Consider the following 17,873-nt stretch of genomic DNA (forward strand, 5'->3'; position numbering starts at 1 on the left):
GATTTCTAGCCTCTGACCTGTCTTGTAGCCATAGTATTTATATGGCTAGTCCAGTTCATCTTCTGGTCAATGGTAACCTCCAGGTTGGTGATAGTGGGGGATTTAGTGATGGTAATGCCATTGAACATCAAGGGGCAATGGTTAGATTCTCTCTTGTTGGAGACAGTCATTCATGACACTTGTGTGGAACGAATGTTACTTGCCACTTGTCAACCCAAGTCTGTATATTGTCCAGGTTTTGCTGCATTTGGAAATGGACTGCTTCAGTATCTGAGGAGTCGTCAATGGTGCTGAACATTGTGCAATCATCAGCGAACATCCCCACTTTTGACCTTATGATGGAAGGAAGGTCATTGATGAAGCAGCTGAAGATGGTTGAGCCGAGGACACTACCCTGAGGAGTTCCTGCAGTGATGTCCTGGAGCTGAGATGACTGACCTCCAGCAACCACACGATCTTCCTTTGTGCTAGGTTTGACTCCAATCAGCGGAGAGTTTCCTTCCTGATTCCCATTGACTCCAATTTTGCTAGGGCTCTTTGATGCCACACTCAGTCAAATGTGGCCTTGATGTCAAGGGCAGTCACTCTCACCTCACCTTGGGAGTTCAGCTCTTTTGTCCATATTTGAACTAAGGCTGTAATGAGGTCAGAAGCTGAGTGGCCCTGGCGGAACCTAAACTGGGTGTCGGTGAGCAGATTATTGCTAAACAAGTGCCGCTTGATAGCACTGTTGATGACCCCTTCCATTACTTTACTGATGATCGAGAGTAGACCAATGGGGTAGTAATTGGCTCAGTTGGACTTGTCCTGCTTTTTGTGTACAGGGCACACCTGGGAAATTTTCCACATAGCCGGGTAGATGCCAGTGTTGTAGCTGTACTGGAACAGCTTGGCTAGGGATACGGCAAGTTCTGGAGCACAAGTCTTCAGTACTATTGCCACAATATTGTCAGGGCCCGTAGCCTTTGCAGCATCCAGTGCCTTCAGCCATTTCTTGATATCACGTGGAGTGAATGGAATTGGCTGAAGGCTGGCATCTGTGATGCTGGGGACCTCTGGAGGAGGCCGAGATGGATCATCCACTCGGCACTTTTGGCTGAAGATGGCAGCAAATGCTTTACCCTGTCTTTTGCGCTGATGTGCTGGGCTGCTCCATCATTGAGGATGGGGATATTTATGGAGCCTCCTCCTCCAGTGAGTTGTTTAATTGTCCACCATCATTCACGACTGGATGTGACAGGACTGCAGAGCTTAGATCTGATCCATTGGTTGTGGGATCTCTTAGCTCTATCAATTGCTTGCTGCTTATGCTGCTTAGCACGCAAATAGTCCTGTGTTATAGTTTCACCCAGTTGACACCTCATTTTTAGCTATGCCTGGTGCTGCTCCTGGCATGCCCTCCTGCACTCTTCATTGAACCAGGATTGATCCTCTGGCTTGGTGGTAATGGTAGAGTGGGGGATATGCTGGGCCATGAGGTTATACATTGTGTTCGAGTACAATTCTGCTGCTGCTGGTGGCCCACAATGCCTCTAGGATGCCCAGTCTTGAGTTGCTAAATCCGTTTGAAATCTATCCCATTTAGCATGGTGGTAGTGCCACACAACACGATGGAGGGTATCCTCAATATGAAGATGGGACTTTGTCTCCACAACAACTGTCATGGACAGAGGCATCTGCGGCAGGCAGGTTGGTGAGGATGAGGTCAAGTATGTTTTTCCCTCTTGTTGGTTTTCTCGCCACCTGCCGCAGACCCAATCTAACTGGTATGTCATTTAAGACTCGTCCATCTCGCTCAGTAGTGGTGCTACAAAGCCACTCTTGGTGATGGACATTGAAGTCCCCCACCCAGAGTACATTCTGCACCCTTGTCACCTCAGTGCTTCCTCCAAATGTATTCAACATGGAGGAGCACTGATTCATCAGCTGAGGGAGGGCGGTATGTGGTCATGAGCAGGAGGTTTCCTTGCCTATGCTTGACCTGATACCATGGGTCTTCATGGGGTCCGGAGTCGATGTTGAGGACTCCCTGGGCAACTCCCTCCCAACTGTATACCACTGTGCCACTACCTTTGCTGGGTCTGTCCTGCCGGTGGGACAGGACATACCCTGGATGGTGATGATGGTGTCTGGGACCTTATCTGTAAGGGACATTATCTGTGGGGCTAGAGTTACATGGCCAGGGAAGAGAACAGCAGGTTTCTCTCTCTCACAAACAAAAATGAATTAGATGAGGTTTTATGAAAGACAGCTTGATGGATTCTTTTTACTGATACCAGTGAAAGTTGCAAAGAACAGAGGGGGTCAGGGTGTATAGTTTATGAGTGCATTGATGACAGCGATTTGAAAAGGAGCAGGACAGTATGTGAGGAGAGGGAACCATTTGGAAAGGCAGCTTAGTGGCCAGGAAGGGAAGTTGAGATGTCAGCGGTTTAATGAGAATGGAATTGAGGGAGCATGAGGTAAGTTCAGCACGAGCATGGGGAGATGGGAGAAAAACTAGAGGGAGACAGGAGGTGAGGGTAAGGGAGAAGGGAAGAGATGTTTAAGCAATCGATTGATATTGAACAAAAGAAGCTGGGTGTTACTAATGCTCTCCTGAATCATTCTCAGGAAATGGCAATTTTGAGAGAGAACAGTGAGGCAATAATATGGTCCTGCCAGATGTGGTGGCGGATGGTTAAGCCAGCTGTGTGTCATGTCTCTGCCCCTTAGACTTGAAGGGTCCAGACTAGGGGCAGTGAGTGAAGGTTTGAGTGAGTGAGGACACCTCGGTGGGCTCATGCAGCGAGGCAATATGGGTAGAGCTCCAGAATAGGAAGGGTGCAGTCACAATGCTGGGGGTTTACTATAGGCCTCCAAACTGCCGGCGGGAGATTGAGGAACAGTTATGTAGGCAGATTTTGGAAAGATGTAAAAGCAATAGGGTTGTTGTGCTGGGTGATTTTAACTTTCCCTATATTGACTTGGAATCACTTAGTGCTAGGGGTTTGGATGGTGCAGAATTTGTAAGGTGCATCCAGGAGGGCTTCCTGAGACAATATATAGATAGTCCAACTAGGGAAGGGGCAATACTGGACCTGGTATTAGGGAATGAACCCGGCCAGGTGGTCGAAGTTTCAGTAGGGGAGCATTTAGGGAAAAGTGACCATAATTCAGTAAGTTTCAAGGTACTGGTGTATAAGGATAACAGGAGTCCTCGGGTTAAGGTGCTTAATTGGGGGAAGGCTAATTATAACAATATTAGGCAGGAACTGAGGAATCTAGACTGGAGGCAGATGTTTGAGGGCAAATCAACAACTGACATGTGAGGGGCTTTCAAATGTCAGTTGATAAGAATTCAGGACCGGCATGTTCCTGCTAGGATGAAGGATAAGCATGGAAAGTTTCAGGAACCTTGGATAACGAAGGATATTATGAGATTAGTCAAAAAGAAAAGGGAAGCATTCGTACCGGCTAGAAGGCTGGGAACAGATGAAGCCCGTGGAGAATATAAAGTAGGAAGAAACTTAAGCAAGGAGTCAGGAGGGCTAAAAGGGGTCATGAAAAGTCACTGGTAACCAGGATTAAGGAAAATCCCAAGGCCTTTTATACATATGTAAAAAGCAAGAGGGCAGCCAGGGAAAGGGTAGGCCCACTCAGGGACAGAGATGGGAATCTGTGTGGAGCCAGAAGAAATGGGAGAGATACTAAATGAATACTTCTCATCAGTATTCACCAAAGAGAAGGACTTAGCGGTCAATTTGTCTAGGGAAGAGTGTCTAGATAGCCTGGATCATGTTGAGATCATAAAGAGGAAGTGTTAGGTGTCTTGAAGAATATTAAGGTGGATAAGTTCCCAGGGCTAGATGGGATCTGCCCCAGAGTACTGAGGGAGGCAAGGGAGGAGATTGCTGGGGCCTTGACAGAAATCTTTGTATCCTCACTGGCTACGGGTGAGGTCCCAGAGGACTGGAGAATGGCCAATGTTGTTCCATTGTTTAAGAAGGGTAGCAGGGATAATCCAGGAAATTACAGGCTGGTGAGCCTTACGTCACTGGTAGGGAAATTATTGGAGAAGATTCTTCATGACAGGATTTACTACCATTTGGAAGCAAATGGGCATATTAGTGAGAGGTAGCATGGTTTTGTGAAGGGGAGGTCGTGTCTCACTAACTTGATTGAGTTTTTCGAGGAAGTGACGAAGATGATCGACTATGGAAGGGCAGTGGATGTTATATACATCGATGTCAGTAAGGCCTTTGACAAGGTCCCTCATGGCAGACTGGTACAGAAGGTAAAGTCGCACGGGATCAGAGGTGAGCTGGCAAGATGGATACAGAATTGGCTTGGTCATAGAAGACAGAGGGTAGCAGTGGAAGGGTGCTTTTCTGAATGGAGAGCTGTGACTAGTGGAGTTCCGCAGGGATCAGTGCTGGGACCTTTGCTGTTTGTAGTATACATAAATGATTTGGAGGAAAATGTAACGGCTAATTAGTAAGTTTGCAGACGACACTGAGGTTGGAGGAGTTGCAGATAGTGAAGAGGATTGCCAAAGGATACAACGGGATATAGATCGGTTGGAGACTTGGGCGGAGAAATGGCAGATGGAGTTTAATCCGGACAAATGCGAGGTAATGCATTTTGGAAGGTCTAATACAGGCAGGAATTATACAGTAAATGGCAGAACCCTTAAGTGCATTGACAGGCAGAGGGATCTGGGTGTACAGGTCCACAGGTCACTGAAAGTGGCAACGCAGATGGATAAGGTAGTCAGGAAGGCATATGGCATGCTTGCCTTCATTGGCAGGGGTATTGAGTATAAAAGCTGGGAAGTCATGCTGCAGCTGTATAGAACCTTGGTTAGGCCACACTTGGAATATTGCGTGCAATTCTGGTCGCCACATTACCAGAAGGATATGGAGGCGCTGGAGAGGGTGCAGAGGAGGTTTACCAGGATGCTGCCTGGTCTGGAGGTTATTAGCTATGAGGAGAGGTTGGAGAAACTCGGATTGTTCTCACTAGAACGACAGAGACTGAGGGGCGACTTGATAGAAATTTACAAAATTATGAGTGGCATGGACAGAGTAGATAGTCAGAAGCTTTTTCCCAGGGTGGAAGAGTGAATTACTAGGGGACATAGATTTAAGGTGAGAGGAGAAAACTATAGAGGAGATGTGCGGGGCAAGTTTTTTTTACACAGAGGGAAGTGAGTGTCTAGAATTCGCTGCCAGAGGAGGTGGTGGAAGCAGGTACGATAGTGGTGTTTTAGAGGCAGCTTGACAAATACATGAATAGGATGGGAATAGAGGGATACGGACCCCAGAAGTGTAAAATGTTTCAGTTGATGGGCAATATGATCGACGCAGGCTTGGAGGGCCGAAGGGCCTGTTCCTGTGCTGTACTTTTCTTTGTTCTTTGTTCTTTGTTTTGTTGGAAACAAGGGTAATATGTGGAAGTAAGGAGTAGTTGACTACTGCAGAGACATAATTGTAAATGGCAGCCAAAGGCTAGGCAGCTTGGAATTTGAAAGTATAGTTCTAAGCATCCTGGGGCAGATTATAAGCAGATGAAGAATGAACAAGGGTTGAAAGGTATATGATGATGTGGATGATAAGGGATACAACAATGTGGTCCAAAGTATCTGTTGGGAGTGGAAAGACCATGAGAGATGGCGTGGTCGATGATTGTATGATCTTAAGAAATAAGAGTAGGAGTAGGCCATTCAGATCAGGTAGCTCTAAGTATCAGTAGGATAGGAGAGATTTAATGGAGCAATGGGCTTGTGGAGGATAGGAGGACAATGAGCTCAAAGGAAAATGTTGAGTCTTTTTTCAGTATTTTACTTGCTAATTTCCTTCCCATTGCTTATGAAGGCACTGACTTCTTGCTGGACTACAATTCCACAGTTGGCCTCTGGTGCTTACCGAACATGGCGTAATTCAAATATGTACTCTGATCCTTTGACAGGCTATTTAACCTTGGGATACATCAGAGTTGAGTCCAATCAGTCCTCATCTTCATATATACAGTTCCAACAGGGAAGCTTCACACAAACCAAAGTATATATTCATTGAGAAATCATAGCTATAGAATGATTGCAGCACAGAAGAAAGCCATTTGGCCCTGTCATATCTGAGCCAGCTTTCAGCCAGAGTAACTCACCTATTCCAAATCCCCTGCCCTTTCCCCAGTGCCCTGCAATTTTTTTTTCCTTTCCAGGTGCTTATTCCCTTTTGAAAGCCACAAATGAACCTGCCTCCTCTTCACTCTCAGGAAGTGCATTCCAGATCCTACCAATTGCTGTATAAAAATATTTTCTTCATGGTTCTTTTGCCATTCACCTTAAATCTAGTTCTTGACCCTTCCACCATAGGGAACTATTTCTCTCTTTCTGCTTTGCCTAGGCCCATCATGATTTTTTTCTTCAAATAAACCTTGTCAAAGATTACAAGTTTCTCATCTTCAGCCTTTACAATAATGCGGAAAACTTTTGCCGTACAGATGTTTTTTTCAAAAAGTTGAAAAACCACAATGTTTAGATGGAGAGGCAACAAATTTGAAAAAAGGAGCTTAAATGAATCAAAAACTAACAAATCATGAGTCTGTAAATTATTCAAATAACAGAGTTTGGATTTCCATTTCAATTCAAGTCTCAGCAACATTAAGAATGCCCCCCTCCCCCACATAACCTCCCTAATAATCCTTCTGATATACAATGAAGTAATTTTCAAAATAATATCAGAGAAAATATGATCTGAGTACTTGAAAAGGAATAGAGTGGTTAAATTTAGTTTCTAGTTACATTTTATTTTCCAATGTCCTATTGTGTGCTTAAAGCAATAAAAACAACTGTGTTTTGTCATTGCCCATTTTAGCAAAATATGTTTTATTTGATTAATCCTCAGCATTAGAATTAGAGTCATAGTTATTTAAAGAGTATGAAGAATATCTTCAGAACTTTAATTATCTAACTTTAGTTATCTGTTGGTTACAGAAAGCTTTACTTAGCTTTCTGCATCTGTAACGGGTAGGCCAAATAGTGAAGTATTATCTAACTGTGAGCATCCTTCCTGAACTTAAAATAGAGTCACAAGTGAAATAAAGATCCCTTTATCAGAATGAGCAGGTGGAAGCAGCAATATCGCTTTCATTGATTTTCAAGGCAATTAGAAACTATTCCATTAACACTTAAAAAACAAAAATGTCATCCAGATATAATCAATATCTAATTATCTATCCCCTCCCTTTTCTTCCTCAGGACAACATGTTCAGTGAACATCTGTATGAGTACAATCAATATCTTTCTTTGGTACATCTGATAAGCGGTGATAATGAGTGTTCCATTTTCCTTGCCTCTCATCTGAGGCTGCAGAAACTTATCCAAAGGGAAATACAAACCTCAGTAAAACAAAGAATTGAACATGGGCTTCCTTGAAATTTGAGAATGTTATTTCATGTATAAGGTATATAATGGAGGCACACTGGGTCAGGGCATCCTGCCTCATTTATATTGGTCTGGAAGCAAATCCAGTCCAGATTGAGTAAAGTCTCTTCATTCTGCTGAATGTAAGGATCCAAAGTGAAATCATTTGGCCAGTCTCAATTCCGTTTGGTGATACGAGTCCAAAACAAATTGGGCGGGATTTTCCGGTCCCGCCAGTGGCAGGCATCATCGTGGGCAGGACGGGAAAATTACTGCAAACCAGTAAATAATATCAAAGAACATAATTTCATCTAGCCCACTCTATTGTAACGATTACTGATTGTGTAAATTGTGCATAAAATCATCCAGTAACTGTTACAGGAACACATAGTATTATATCATGTGAGCCTTATTACACATTATGATGTGCATTTCTTCTAGTACATATCCTGCGGGTAAGTGTAGAACAATGAGAATGTGAGTATTGCTGAAAAAAGACACATTGTCGAAGCTTCTCATCTTGCACTCATCAGGACAATTCGCAAGAATACCAAATGTAAAGGGAACAATTATTTATACTTCAAAAGTTAATTGTAGGGGGAGGCGCAAGGCTAAATGTTCGCCTTAGGCATCTAATACCCTTGCACTGGCCCTGTTGACTTTGGCATTAAATTCAAATTGCTTGTGTGGATTCACAGCTCTTCCACTGAGATCAAATCACCTAATGACGCACTGAGCTTTCATTTATGTTCTGTGCTTTTGCAATTCTTGTTATTACGTCACTGAATAATTTTACAGTGCAGTTAAGAAAATGTAACTAATTAAATATCATGAAGCTTATTTTCTGAAGAAGTCATATGGACTGGAAACATTAACTTTGTTTCTCTCTCCAGAGCTGCTGAGTTTTTCCTGCATTTTCTGTTTTTATAACAATTTATACTTCATGAGAAGAGAGTGCTGATTGGTTGGCAAGTGGACCCTGATTGGTAGAGATGTTGCCATGGAGAAAACACCATTTAACTGATGACTGACAGTTAACTGCCAAGCCATGTTTAAATTCAAACCAGGCAGGTTGACTCTGATTGGTCAAGGCATTGTCCTGGGGAATGAACCAGAAAATAGCTGTCACCCATTTTGTTTAGTTGAAACAGGCACAATGTGCCTGAGAATGAGAATGTATAATCAGTATCATAATATTCTCCTTTTTCATTTAAAATAAATGCAGAATTTTTATTCATTCTAATGCACAATATTCATTTTCAAAAGTTAATTGTAGGGGGAGGCACAAAGCTAAATGTTTGCCTTGGGCATCTAATACTCTTGCACCAGTCCTGTTGACTTCAGAATTAATACCAAGTTGCTTGTGTAGATTCACAGATCTTCCACAGAGATCATATCACCTAATGACGCACTGAGCTTTCATTTATGTACAATACACATATTGTGCTTTCACAGTTCTTGTTATTACATCACTGAACAATTTTACAGTGCAGTTAAGAAAATGTAATTAAGTAAATATCATGAAATTTATTTAGTTTCATGACCTCATGTTTTTGATGAGCACTGAGGAAATTCTTCTGACAGGCACAGTGACATGGGTGACAGACCTCAGCTATATTTGAGAGACATAAATAGCCTCAGTATGAAGAAAGAAGTACCTAGAACAGGATATAGGAAATAAAGCATGCTAGTTTTATCTTTTGTTTATAAAGGTAAAGGAAAGCATTTGCATCTATAGAACTTTCCACTGCCTCAAGACATCCCAAAACACTTTACAACCAATGGAATACTTTTAGAAATGTTATCAGTGTTGCAGCCATTTCATGCACAGTAGGATCCACAAACAGCTATGACACAATATGACAATCTGATTTTTTAATGTTTTGTATGATTTTTTTAATATAAATATCAGCCAGGGAACAGGAAAACTCCCCCATTCTCCTTTGAGTGGTTCATGGGATCTTTTACACCCATCTGTGAGGTTGAACATCCCATAAGACAGCACCTTTTGCCAGTGCAGCACTCCATCAGTTTCTGCCTGCATTATGCGTTCAAGTCTCCAGAATGAAGTTCCGCCCTTCTTTCTTATATTCATTCATGGGATGTGGGTGTCATTGGCTTGGTCAGCATTTATTGCCCTTGTTCAGAGAGCATTTAAGAGTCAATCACATTGCTGTGGTTCTGGAGTCACATGTAGGCCAGACCAGGTAAGGACAGCAGATTTCCTTCCCTAAAGGACATTAATGAACCAGATGGGTTTTTACGACAATCAGCAATGGTTTCATGGTCATCATCAGACTTTTAATTCCAGATTTTTATTGAATTCAAATTTCACCATCTATAGTGGAATTTGAACCTGGGTCCCCAGAGCATTACCCTGGATCTCTGGATTACTTGTCCAGTGACAATACCACTATGTCCCATCTGATGCAGGTGCAGGACAGTGACCATTGATTTGTGGCTGACATTAATTAACTCATAGGTCCTACCTTTTGAAAATGAATGGTCCTTTATGATAACATTTAACTGACAATAAAATGTTTTAGTAGTCATAGAATAATCATTTCAAGCACAAAGACTACATTAAGCACTATATTAAATAGCAAAGATTAACAATTTGCAAGTATAAGGTCAATTCTCATTTACTCTTTACATGACCTCTTTCATTTATTGATAGTATCTTTTACACTTGGCAAAGTTAAATTGAAACTGGTGAAACTTATCTTATGCTTTGGTTTTAATCAAGCCTGGGACAAAGCTTACAGCAGGCATAATAAATTTAATTAAATTATGATAACTTTCTGCCTACTTTACTTGAATAAGAACTGGGAGCTGGATTTAATGAGGTACCAGAATGGCCGACACCCTTCACCCCACCCCGGCTCAAAGATCGGTGGAGTCCACCCAAGGGAAGAACGACTGTCCTGCAGCCATTTAACGGCTGACTGGAGGTAGGGTTACCGTCCCTCGGGAAGCGGTAGACCCGCCTCAAAGAGCTGCTGACCAATCAGCCTGGCAGTTCTCCAATACCGGAAGTGCCACTGGGAGCAGTGTCCACTGCTGGTATTACAATGGCTTTCACCTGGGGCTAATGCTGGATCCTTGGTGAACTGTAAATGTGGGTGGGCTGGGGTAACAGGGAGGGTGTCACCAGTGGGAGGGGGAGGAGGACTGGGGTAGTAAATCTGGTAGGAGGGGTTACACCCTGGGGGTTCCAGGGGGCCCGTTAAGGAAGATGTCACACCCCTGCCCACCACCAGGCCACTCAGGGAATCTTACTGGGCTGGCTACTTGACATGGGTCTCTCCTGATGTTGGTTAAATCCTGGTGGCAGCAGGATGAGGCCCTTAAGTGGGAATTAATTGTCCATTTAAAGTCACCTATTGGCCCACTGATGGGCAGGCCACCTGATGCCCCCCGTGCCACTGATATAATTGCAGTGGGAACAGGGAAGGGACAGGTAAACAGTGGGCAGGCTGCCTGCTGGATGTAACATACCCCCTCCCCCAACTTTCATACCCATTGGCAGGGGAGCATTAAATCCAACCCATTCAGACAGGAACTTCACAAAATTGCACTGATAGGCTGACTGTGGTTTTCAATCATGGAATGTAATAAAGTTTTTTGACGGTTGAAGGTTAAAGGTTTATTTAATAGCAAAGGATTTATGGATGCTGTAAATATACCCTCAGCTTCATGCAATATGCACTTACACAGTGATTATTAATTTTAACTGTGCAGTTATAAGAACATCAGAACATAAGAACTAGGAGCAGGAGTAGGCAATTCAGCCCCTCGAGCCTGCCCCGCCATTCACTACGATCATGGCTGATCTCATTTCGGCCTCAACTCCAATTTCCCGCCCTCTCCCCATATCCTTTCAACCTGTTACTAATTAAAAATCTGTCAATCTCCTTCTTAAATTTATTTAGCGTCCCGGCATCCACTGCAATCTGAGGTAGTGAATTCCACAGATTCATGACCCTTTGAGAAAAGTAATTCCTCCTCATTTCTGATTTAAATCTACCACCCCTTAGCCTAAAACTATGGCCTCTCGTTCTAGAATGCCCCACAAAGGGAAACATCTGCTTCACGTCTACTTTGTCTATCCCCTTTGCATCTTATATACCTCAATTAGATCTCCTCTCATCCTTCTAAGCTCTAGCGAGTATAGGCCTAAACTGCTTAATCTCTCCTCATAAGACAAGGCCCACATCTCTTGAATCAATCTAGTGAACCTCCTCTGAACCGCCTCCAGTGCAACTACATCCTTCCTCAAGTAAGGGGATCAAAACTGTGCACAGTACTCCAGGTGCAGTCTCACCAATGCCTTGTACAGTTACAACAGCACTTCCCTATTTTTATAATCTATTCCTTTAGCAATAAATGCCTAAATTCCATTTGCCTTCCTTATTACCTGCAGTACCTGCATACTAGCTTTCAGCGATTCATGCATGAGGACACCCAGATCCCTCTGCACTGAAGCATTCTGAAGTTTCTCTCCATTTAAATTGATAAGTCGCCTTTTTACTCTTCTCACCAAAATGGATAACCTCACACTTTTCCACATTAAACTCCTTCTGCCAAATTTTGGCCCATTCACCTAAACTGTCCATATCCATTTGTAAATTTCTTATTTCTTCATTGCAACTTACTTTCCCACCTATTTAGGTGTCATGTACAAATTTAGCTATAGTACCTTCTATCCCTGAATCCAAGTCATTAATATAGATTGTAAATAGTTTCATCCCAGGCAACATCCTAGTGAGTCTCCTCTGCACCCCCTCCAGTGCAATCACGTCCTTCCTATAATGTGGCGACCAGAACTGCACACAAAACTCCAGCTGTGGCCTCACCAAAGTTCTATACAACTCCAACATGACCTCCCTACTTTTGTAATCTATGCCTCGATTGATAAAGGCAAGTGTCCCATATGCCTTTTTCAACACCCCACTAACATGCCCCTCCGCCTTCAGAGATCTATGGACACACACGCCAAGTTCCTCAGAACTTCCCAGTGTCATGCCGTTCATTGAATACTTCCTTGTCAAGTGGATCACCTCACAATTTTCAGAGTTAAATTCCATCTGTCACTTATCTGTTCATTTGACCATCCCGTCTATATCTTCCTGTAGCCCAAGACACTCAACCTCACTGTTAACCACCTGGCCAATCTTTGTGTCTTCGTAAACTTACTAATCCTACCCCCCACATAGTCATCTATGTCATTTATATAAATGACAAATAATAGGGGACCCAGCACAGATCCCTGTGGTACACCAATGGACACTGGCTTCCAGTCACTAAAGCATCCTTCTGTCATCTCCCTCTGTCTCCTACAACTAAGCCAATTTTGAATCCATCTCATCAAATTACCCTGTATCCCATGTGCATTTGCCTCCTTTATAAGTCTCCCATGTGGGACCTTGTCAAAGGCTTTGCCGAAATCCATATAAACTACATCAACTGCACTACCCTCATCTACACACCTGGTCACCTCCTCAAAAAATTCAATCAAATTTGTTAGGCATGACCTCCCTCTGACAAAGCCATGCTGACTATCCCTGATCAAACATTGCCACTCCAAGAGGAGATAGATTCTCTCCTTCTCCAATAGTTTCCCTACCACTGACGTGAGACTCACTGGCCTATAGTTCCCTGGCTTATCTCTACAACCCTTCTTAAATAGCGGAACCACATTAGCTGTTCTCCAGCCTCTGGTACCTACCCCGTGGCCAGAGAGGAAATAAAAATTTGGGTAAGAGCCCCTGCAATCTCCTCCCTTGCCTCCCTCAGCAGTCTGGGACATAAATCATCCGGACCTGGAGATTTGTCCACTTTTAAGCCTGCCAACACCTCCAATACCTTGTCACTCCCTATATCAATTTGCTCAAGAACCTCACAGTCTCTCTCCCCGAGTTAGATACCTTCATCCTCATTCCCTTGGGTGAAGACGGATGTGAAGTATTCATTCAACACTCTAGCGATGTCCTCTGGCTCCACCCATAGATTGCCCCCTTGGTCCCTAATGGGCCCTGGTTATCCTCTTCCCATTGATATACTTATAGAATATCTTGGGATTTTCCCTACTTTTACCAGTCAGAGCTTTCTCATATTCCCTCTTTGCTCTCCTCATTGCTTTCTTAAGCTCCACCCTGCACTTTCTGTACTTCACTTATGCCTCCGCTGATTTGCTTCCCTTGTACCTGCTAAAAGCCTCTCTTTTCTTTCTCATCGTATCCTGAATATCTCTGGTCATCCATGGTTCTCTGGGCTTGTTACTCCTCCCTATCACCCTAGAGAGAACATGTTGAGCCTGTACCCTCCCCATTTCCTTTTTGAACGTCCCCCACTGTTCCTCTGTAGATTTCCCCACAAGTAGCTGTTCCCAGTCTACCTTGGCCAGATCCTGCCTTATTTTACTAAAAACCGCTCTCCCCGATCCAAAACATTTTTTTGCAACTTGTCGATTTCTTTGTCCATAACAAGCTTAAATTGTACCATGTTGTGGTTGCTATCACTAAATTGCTCCTCCACCACCACCTCAGCCACCTGTCCGGCTTCATTCCCCAGAATTAGGTCCAGCACTGCGCCGTCCCTTGTTGGACCCTCTACATACTGACCTAAAAAGTTCTCCTGTACACATTTCAAGAAATCCACTTCATCCAAGCCCTTAACACTATGTCTATCCCAATTAATGTTGGGAAAGTTGAAATCACCTAATATAATTACCTTATTGTTATTATTTTTACACACCTCCACAAATTGTGCACATATTTGCTCCTTAATTTCCCGCTGACTATCTGGGGGTCTATAATAAACACCTAACAATGTGGCTGCCCCTTTTTTATTCCTAAGCTCTACCCACAAAGCTTCATTCCATGCCCCCTCCAAGATATCATCTCTCCTTACTGCAGTAACTGACTCCTTAACTAATAATGTAATGCCTCCTCCTCTTTTACCCCCTCCCCTGTCTCACCTGAAGATTCTATATCCCAGAATGTTGAGCTGCCAATCCTGCCCCTCCCTCAACCACGTCTCAGTGATGGCTACTATATCACAATTCCATGTGTCAATCCTCACCCTTAACTCATCCATTTTACCTATAATACTCCTGGCATTAGAGGCCATCCAGACTTGCCTTGCTCCCTTGAAACTTAACGCAGTGTACTCCCTCTGACTTGATTGTTTTACTGTTTTATGATGTGTCCCTATTCTGCTAACATTCTATGTCCCCTCCCCCTGCCGAAGTAGTTTAAACTCCTCCCAACAGCACTAGCAAACCCACTCACGAGGTCCCGTTCTGGCTCAGATGTAGACCCTCCCTCTTGTACAGGTCCCACCTTCCCCAGAAACAGTCCCAGTGATCCAGGAATCTAAAACCCTCCCTTCTGCACCAACTCTTAAGCCATGTATTCATCTGTGCTATTCTCCTATTTCTGAGCTCGCTAGCACATGGCACTGTGAGTAATCCAGAGATTACAACCCAAGAAGTCTTGCTTTTTAGTCTACTGCCTAACTCCCTGAATTCTTGATGCAAGACCTCATCCCTCTTTCTAACTATGTCATTGGTACCAACATGTACCATGACCTCTGCCTTATCACCCTCCCCCTTCAGGATGCCCTGCAGCCGTTCAGTGACATCCCGGACCCTGGCACCAGGGAGGCAACACACCATCCTGGAGTCACGTTGACGGCCACAGTAGCATCTATCTGTTCCTCTGACTATAGAATCCCCTATTACTATTGCTCTTCCTCTCTTCTTCCCCTCCTGTACAGACAGGATGCTTGTGGTGCCAGAAGCTTGGCTCTGTCTGCACTCCCTGGAGGAACCAGTGCCCTCATCAGCCTCCAAAATGGAATACCGATTTGCGAGCGGGACCCCAAGGGACTCCTGAACTACCTGCCTCTTTCTCTTGGACTGCCTGGTGGTCACCCATTCCTTTCCTTCCTCAAGTCCCTTCATCTGCAGTGTAACCACCTCTCTAAACTTGCTATCCACGATGCTCTCTGACTCGCGGATGCTCCACAGTGTCCCCAGCCGCCGTTCCAGCTCTGAAAACTGAGCTTCCAGGAGCTGCAGCTTGACACACTTCCTGCACACATGCTGGTCCCGGGCACTGGAAATGTTTCTGGCTTGCCACATGGAGCACAAGGAGCACACCGCAGCTTTAAGCTCTCCTGCCATGACTTACCCCTTTAAATTAAACCTTTTAAATCAATTACTCTAGGGCCCTTCTTTCCTGATCCTTGTTACTATCAAATATACAAACTATAAACCACAAAAAGACCATAGAAGAGACAGTACAACAAATTGAAAACATGCCTAGACCTACATATGTGTCTCAGCTGAGGTCATACCCGGAGATGTTTAAATATTATGGGAAATATGTAATGCATCTAGCACAGAAAATTGTGCCATTGACTGCACTGCTAAAAAAGACTCCAATATATGAGCGGTCACAAGAAGTAGAAGATGCATTCGTGCGATCGAAGCAGTTATTTAGAGAGTCAGGATTTTTCACACATTTTGACGCAGAACATCAATAGCAATTGCTACTGGTGCAAGTCCTATTGAGGTAGGAGTGGGTCTTATACATCTTTCCCAATGGCGTCGAAAGGCCAAGACAGTTTTCCTCAAGAGCAATATCAAAGACTGAAGAGAAATAGCCTCAGATAGAACATGAAGCTTTGGACATCATGTTTGCGCTGAATAAGATTTACATACATGTCTATGGACGCAAGTTCACACGCCTAACAGATAAAAAACTGTTAACTGCTCTACTAGGCCCACACAAATGGTTACCAACACTTGCAGCTGAAAGAATACACAGATGGGCAATGTACTTAGCAGGATTTGATTTTGACACTAATTATCTCAGTTCAAAGGAAAACCCCAAAGCAATTGTTTGTCAATGTTGCCTGATACTATTGCAGATCCAGTAACATGTGAATCACATGTGTGAATATGCCATGTTGAAGTTATGCCATGCATAAGGGAAGAAATTCACAATCAAATGTGCAAGGATATCATACTCTCTAAAATCATGAGGTATTCCTTAGGTGTATGGATGAATAAGCTCTCAGAAGAAGAAGTGAATTTGAAATCCTTCCACAATCATAAGCAAGAGATCATGATTGAGCATGAAATTCAAGGTCAGTTGGGAGTCATGAAGATGATAACCAGATTGAAGTGTTCTAAAGTGTGTGAATCATGTAAAGTCATACAGAACATCTAAACAGGGGGGAAGCGATGGCGTTGTGGTATTGTCAATAGACTGGTGGTGCCACACAACATGATGGAGGGAGCCCAACACATCAGTGCAAAAAGTAGGTTTGAAGCATTTGCAAGAATCCTCAGCCAGAAGTGCTCAGTGGATAATCCATCTCGGCCTCCTCCAGAGGTCCCCAGCATCACAGATGCCAGTCTTCAGCCAATTCGATTCACTCCACATGACATCAAGAAATGGCTGAAAGCACTGGATACTGCAAAGGCTATGGGGCCTGGTAATACTCCAGCAATAGTACTGACAATTTATACTCCAGAACTTGCCGCGCCCCTAGCCAAGCTGTTCCAGGACAGCTACAACAAGGGCATCTAACCAGCTATGTGGAAAATTGCCCAGGAATGTCCACAAAAAGCAGGACAAATCCAACCTGGCTGATTACTGCCCCATTAGTCAACTCCCGATCATCAGTAAAGTAATGGAAGGGAATATCAACAGTGCTATCAAGCAGCACTTGCTTAGCAATAACCTGCTCACTGATGCTCAGTTTGGGTTACACCAGGGCCACTCAGCTCCTGACCTCATTACAGCCTTGGTTCAAACATGGACAAGAGAGCTGAATTCCAGAGGAGAGGTGAGAGTGAGTACCCATGACATCAAGGCAGCATTTGATTGAGTGTGGCATCAAGGAGCCCTAGCAAAACTGGAGTCAATGGGGATCAGAGGGAAAACTCTCCACTGGTTGGAATCATACCTAGCACAAAGGAAGATGGTTGTGCTTGTTGGAGGTCAGTCATCTCAGCTCCAGGAAATCGCTGCAGGAGTTCCTCAGGGTAGTGTCCTCGGCACAACCAACTTCAGCTGTTTCATCAATGACCTTCCTTCTATCATAAGATCAGAAGTGGGGATGTTCGCTGATGATTGCACAATATCCTGCACCATTCATGACTCCTCAGATACTGAAGTAGTCCATGTCCAAATGCAACAAGACCTGGACAATACTCAGGCTTGGGCTGACAAGTGGCAAGTAACATTCATGCCATACAAGTGCCAGGCAATGACTGTCTCCAACATGAGAGAATCTAACCATCGCTATTGACATTCAATGGGATTACCATCACTGAATCCCCCACTATCAACATCCTGGGGGGGTTACCATTGACCAGAAACTGAACTGGACTAGCCATATAAATACTGTGGCTACAAGAGCAGGTCAGAGGCTAGGAATCCTGTGACAAGTA

The sequence above is a fragment of the Cetorhinus maximus genome, chromosome 1 (genome assembly GCF_964194155.1).
Source record: "Cetorhinus maximus chromosome 1, sCetMax3.hap1.1, whole genome shotgun sequence".
NCBI lineage: Eukaryota > Metazoa > Chordata > Chondrichthyes > Lamniformes > Cetorhinidae > Cetorhinus > Cetorhinus maximus.